Genomic DNA, 6,311 nt, shown 5'->3' on the forward strand with positions numbered 1-6,311 from the left:
CTCCTGCTTTTCATACCTTACTCGGATGTAATATATACTATTTTCGAGTTCAATGGGTTTTCTGACAAAATGATACTTGATATCGGTCCAACGACCCTCAGGGGTGAAGATAACCGAGTTCTCCGGGAGCCTCTTGAACCGGAAGCTTGTAATTGTCTCCACGGATCTGGACCCCTTCTTCACCATCTCGCCCCGGGTATGTTCTCTTCCGGAAGAATCCGGATCACTCTCTTCTCCAGAAAAGGATGGATAGCAGTTAAAGACTCTCCTAGCCCGCTCCTTGGTCCGAACCATATACCTATTAAAATGAAGGTCAGTTAGCCTGTGCCCTACAAATTTTATTTGTTTTGCTTAGCGGTCCGGATCAAGTATGTTCTGTTAGTTTTACCATAACCTAATGATCCGGACCACCAATGCAAGTCCAACCCGGAAAAACATTAACGATCCGGATCATGTTAACTACAAGCCAAAAAACCAAACAACCATGGACCCGGATCCTGATGGAAAATGCCCAGATCCGGATCCAAAGCAGCCGAACAAATTCAAAACCCCTATTAACATAGTTCTGCCAAAACAGCTACCCTGGATCCGGGTCTTACACCCTCTACCCGGATCCAAACGAAAATACAAACTCACAAACAACCAAATTGAGAATCAAGAAGCAGATTATACAACTTTTGATATATACATACATACATTCAAACGAAGAATATCAAGAACAGCCATGGAGAAAACCCAAAAATTTGAAACCAAACCCAGAAAAATCAACAAAAACCATGCCAAAAACACCAAAAACCCACAAATCTAAACATACATAAACACATATCCACTACAAAAACGAAGCCAAAAATCACGATTTCTACCACTAATTCGCGGATAAAAAAGCAAAATATAGCATGCAAACTCGAAGAAGATAAAAGAAAAAAAACTCGAAGGGGAAGAAACTTAGAAAGGGAAGAGAGAACTTACAAGTGTTGCAGCGGAGAAGAAGAGTGAGACACGGCGAGAACGAGAACAAAATCCAAGCCCTCAAGTCACAGTAAAAGCTCCGAAAAATATCAAGAAGAGAATAGGAAGAGATTGTTGTTTCCTTTTGAAAATGAATAAAAAAGAAAGAGGAGAGGGGCTTAGCTTTTTATAGGGGGGAGAGGGGAACCGTCCCTGCCACGTGGCAGCCAGGGGTTGGTTAACCCAACAGTTACAAAAAATATATATACATTAATATATATATGCATAAATCACATTGAAAGCCAGTAATCATTATGGGGGCGAGTTTCAAGGGGGTAATTGCCAAGATTTCAAATTAATAGGGGGAAATGAGCAAAAAATGTTACAAATTCCAAAAATTTCGCAAAACCTAAAGCATCCTACCCGGATCAGTAAGACCTACCCGGAATCCTAAGGAACCCGGACTAGTGTCCCTCAGCAAAATTTTCCCTAAAAGCAGCAAAATTCTTCCACCTTAATCCGGATTGGCATCTACTACACCAGATCCGGATTGGAGGGCAACCAGGTGCATAAATTTTTCCACGGCACCAAAATTCTTCTACCTTAATCTGGATTGGCACCTACTACACCAGATCCGGATTGGAGGGCAACCGGGTGCAGAAATTTTTCCAAGGCACCAAAATTATTCTACATTAATCCGGATTGGCATCTACTACACCAGATCCGGATTGGAGGGCAACCGGGTGCAGAAATTTTTCCAAGGCACCAAAATTCTTCTACCTTAATCCGGATTGGCATCTACTACACCAGATCCGGATTGGATGGCAACCAGGTGCAGAAATTTTTCTAAGGCACCAAAATTCTTCTACCTTAATCCGGATTGGTACCTACTACACCATATTCGGATTGGGGGGCAACCAGGTGCAGAAAAATTTCTAAAGCACCGAAATCCTTCTACCTTAATCCGGATTGACATCTACTACACCAGATCCGGATTGGGGGCAACCAGGGAGCATAAATTTTTTCAAGAACAGGAAAATTCTACCTTAATTCGGATTGGTATCTACTACACCAGATCCGGATTAGGGGGCAACAAATACCAGAATTTTTCCAAAGGCAACAAAAGTCCACCTATATTAATCCGGATCTATACCTTCAACACCAGACCCGGATTGAGGGGCAACAGAGAAGCATAATTTTTTCTCCTAAAGTAACAACTATGTGATACACTATACTCCCTCATCCAGAAAATATGCATAAGGGAGTGGGGGGCAAATGATAGGGTATAAGCAACCTGGCTAGGGCCCAACCTGGATCTAAGGGGTAGGCTCAATTGGTGAACCAAGACCCCCCTTACCCAGCGCAATCGAGTGGAGAGACCCAGGCTCAGGGCCAACCTAGGACCTGGATCATCTCCCAGCCAGGATCCGACCCAAGACCTGAATCATCTTCTAGCCAGGGTCCAGCCCATGACCTGGATCACCTGCCTACCGAGGTCCAGCCCATGACTTGGATCACCTGCCTACCCGGATCCAGCCCAAAACCTGGATCACCTGCCTACCTGGATCCAGCCCATGACCTGGATCACCCTGAGGGGGGTCCCAGCAAGCACATGCACACTCCACAACCCGCCAAGGAATGGTAAGTGGGCACATGACTGTGACAACTATCAACAACCAACATATCAGACAAACACGGCGCATGTCAGAAGGTCGTTAGGACACCCTGAAGGTGGTCCTCCCCTGGACACGTGTGAGCAATCCACCCAAGCCAGGCGTCCTCCGCCTCCAAGGACCAACGACCCAAATCTAGAGGTACTAACCCCTAAACCCTACTTTTGGGCTATATATACCCCCAAAGATGAAGGGTTTAGAGGTTAGAAAAATAATTTCATTACACACACACTTTCATACACTCAGCCTATACACACACGGCAACCTTAGTTCTCTATCTTTATCTTCCCCAACCAGCTACATATTCTTACACCGGAAGCGCCGCGGGGACAAAACCCCCCTCCTGTGTTGTTTTGCTGGCTCCCAAACAGCAGCTACACCTCATTAACACCCAGAAGGTTCAGGAACGGCGTCGGAAGGACCCGCCCCGCTCACCGGAGTTATCATGGTTCGGCTCATTTTTTTAATGAGTTGATCTTGAACATGAAAATGAATACGTATGAGTAAACGAGCCGAGCCGAACACTTGGCTCATTTAACCTGAACACAGCTCGAACTCGGCTTGAACTCGATAACTCGACTTGGCTTGAATAAAATTTATATATATATCATAAATAATAGATTATTACTAATCACTTCAATATTTTTATTAGTACATTTTTTCATTATTTATTAATAATTAAATTTTTATAGAATTTTTGTTTATCTTTCTAAATTTAACACTTATTTTTTTTCATAAGGAAACTATCAAATATTATTATCATGATTTATTTATCACCAATTCTTCACATTTTCATAAATATCATTCAATAACTTGTAATTTAATTAAACAAAAATTAAGGAAAATAGCGGAACATAATAAAATTTCGATATCAACGGTTTAAAAAGTAATGTACGATTTGTAAGGAATGTCTCAATAATTTAAAATAAAATTACTTAAATTCCTAAAACTCGTATTGATAACTAAAATGACACATATTAAGTGTGCGTATATAACTGTAAGATAAGACTTGTATTTGATCTTTATACACCTTAAAATTATAAAGTATGTTTAATTATTGGTCGATTTAAAAATATATGTGAACTATTAGTGGACAACTCAACTTTACTCGAGTTCGGCCCAGCTCGGTTGTTTGTGAACAAACACTCATGTTCGACTCAGTTCAGTTTGATTTAAATAATATAAATATTATATATATAGGGTTGAGTTCTATGGAGTCCACATTTTTGTCGGAGTCCTCGGAGTCCATCTACGTTCTGCAAATAAAATATCTTGTAAAACGTGTTATTTTGCAAAATATGTCACACAAATAGCATAACTTTAACAAAATCATGCAAATCTCATATATTTACAGTACAATATGTATGTTCTGCAATATGTTCTGCAACATGAACATTTACGTTCTACAAACTAAACATGTTTTGTAGAATAATATATTTTTGTAATGTTCTGCTTGTAAAATGTATGCAATCTACAAGATTTTTAATAGAATAGTGATGTTTGTCGAAAAATAATATGTTTTGCAATATTTTAAGCTATATTTTACTTGCAGAACATATATGGACTCCGAGGACTCCAATTAAAAGTGGACTCCATAGAACTTTACTCTATATATATATATGTAAATATTATTAAATTATTTTTATTTAAAAAAATTTGATAGCAAGCTTGATCATGTTGGCTAGTTTTTAGAATAATTGATATTAGTAATTTATGTCGGTAAAAATGTATGTTTTAAGATATTGTAATCATAATAATGTAATGTCATTAATAACAATTATAATCTTTATTTAATTGATTGCATGTATCGATTATAACTAAAAAAATACAAATTTTAAGTTTTAATATTGTTATTATTAGGATTCATACCCTTATTTTTTGGTAAGTAGCCTAAATATAAACTATTCCGTTGAGAGGATTTGAATTTTGGATTTTCAACAGAACAAACTAAATAGAGAATATTTATTATTATGAATTTAACGGCTCTTATTTAATAACCAATGTTTGATATTTGATATTTTTATGATTGGTTGAACCAGACAACAAACAATTATACTTAGTTTTACTTATTATAGTATAGTATAGATAATCTAGTTTTACCGACAAGTTTAAATCTGTACCTCAAAAAATGTTGCGCGATAACAAATAATCTAACAAATAATTTTTCTAATCCGACTTGGATAAATAAGCTTAAATAACTTCTCTAGATATATTAACAAGTATCAATCAAAGAAAATTAAGTATTTATATGCCCTCTTTAATTACCATGTAAATATGAATAATTATCATATTTCTCGTAATGTATTTTTATTTTTTGTAACCCATTAGTCTTATATCGAGTAGATTTGAAATTTATGTTCAGATTATAAAACAAAATATTACTACTACATGTACCAATAAATCATGATCCTTTTGGGTATAGAGGGTTTGTGCACTACCCAAGTTGTTCGACTTATTTCATATTCTGAATCAGAATATACTCGATTTTCAAAAAAATTATGAATTTGACGTGGGTTTTCATACATGGTATCATAAGTGATTCTCGAAAGCTTGAATTGTCAAATTGTCAGAGACGGGGATACGAAGTAAGCCGTTATTATGCAACAATGACTATAAGGTTTGTTATCTGGACATATGGGCTCTCTATTCACACTCAATGAGGATGTCCGCAATTAAGTGGCGAGTTTGTAACACTCTAGTACCACATCGGATATATTGTGGATTTGTTCACGTAAATGTGGAGTTTATAACACTACATTATGATGTCAAGTAGATTTGAGATTTATATTCATTTTATAAAGCAAGGTACCACACCAACAAATCATAAAGAAAAGTACTACATCAACAAAACATAAAATTTTAGGAGATTGTGGTGGGCTTGTGGATTATCCAAATTGACTGCACTCAAGCCCGTATTTCAAACTCAAAATCGTAATTTGATTTTGTTTAAAAACAAAAACTTGAAATTTGACCCAAATGGTCACATTTAAATTTATAAAATATGAATGCATTTGATTGAATAAATAATTTATATATATTACTAAATCATAATTTCCCGTAAAATACTTCAGAGTTTTTCCATCTAAGAAAATAGGTATCATCTTTAATTTTGTATAATATATACACAATTATATAGAGAGGGAGGATCAAATTATAAATGGACCAAAATGTCAACATTTCAATAAAAAATGCCCAAACTATAATTTCAAAAAATTATGGTCCAAAATGTCAATTCAAGACGGATTAGAAAATTGGGCAAAACGCTACATCGTGTAACGTTTCCCCCCTTTTTTTAATTATATACAAGACGCTAGACTATGTAGTGTTAGTATAGTTGGTTGGTTGTTTTTTGTTTTTTAAGCCTTTTATTGTATATTGTTTTAGGGCCTCAAACACTATTTAATATTACATTTTTAGCAGTCAGTTTTAAATTAATATTTTAAATTTAATGGCGTACCCTAATTTAATTATTAAATTTTGGGGGTTCAATAATCCCCTTTTGCGTTTTTGAAATATTAAAAAATTGAATAAAAGACACATATAATTTTACAATTTTTAACATTTTAACGTTCAACAATCCCTTTTTGAGTTTTAGAAATATTTAAAAAAATAAATTAATAAATATTACACCGATTTAGGGTATAAGGTTTAGGGCCTTTAAGTCGTAAACCGTATAGCCTAAACCCGATA

This window comes from Apium graveolens, chromosome 4, assembly GCF_009905375.1.
Source record: "Apium graveolens cultivar Ventura chromosome 4, ASM990537v1, whole genome shotgun sequence".
Lineage (NCBI taxonomy): Eukaryota > Viridiplantae > Streptophyta > Magnoliopsida > Apiales > Apiaceae > Apium > Apium graveolens.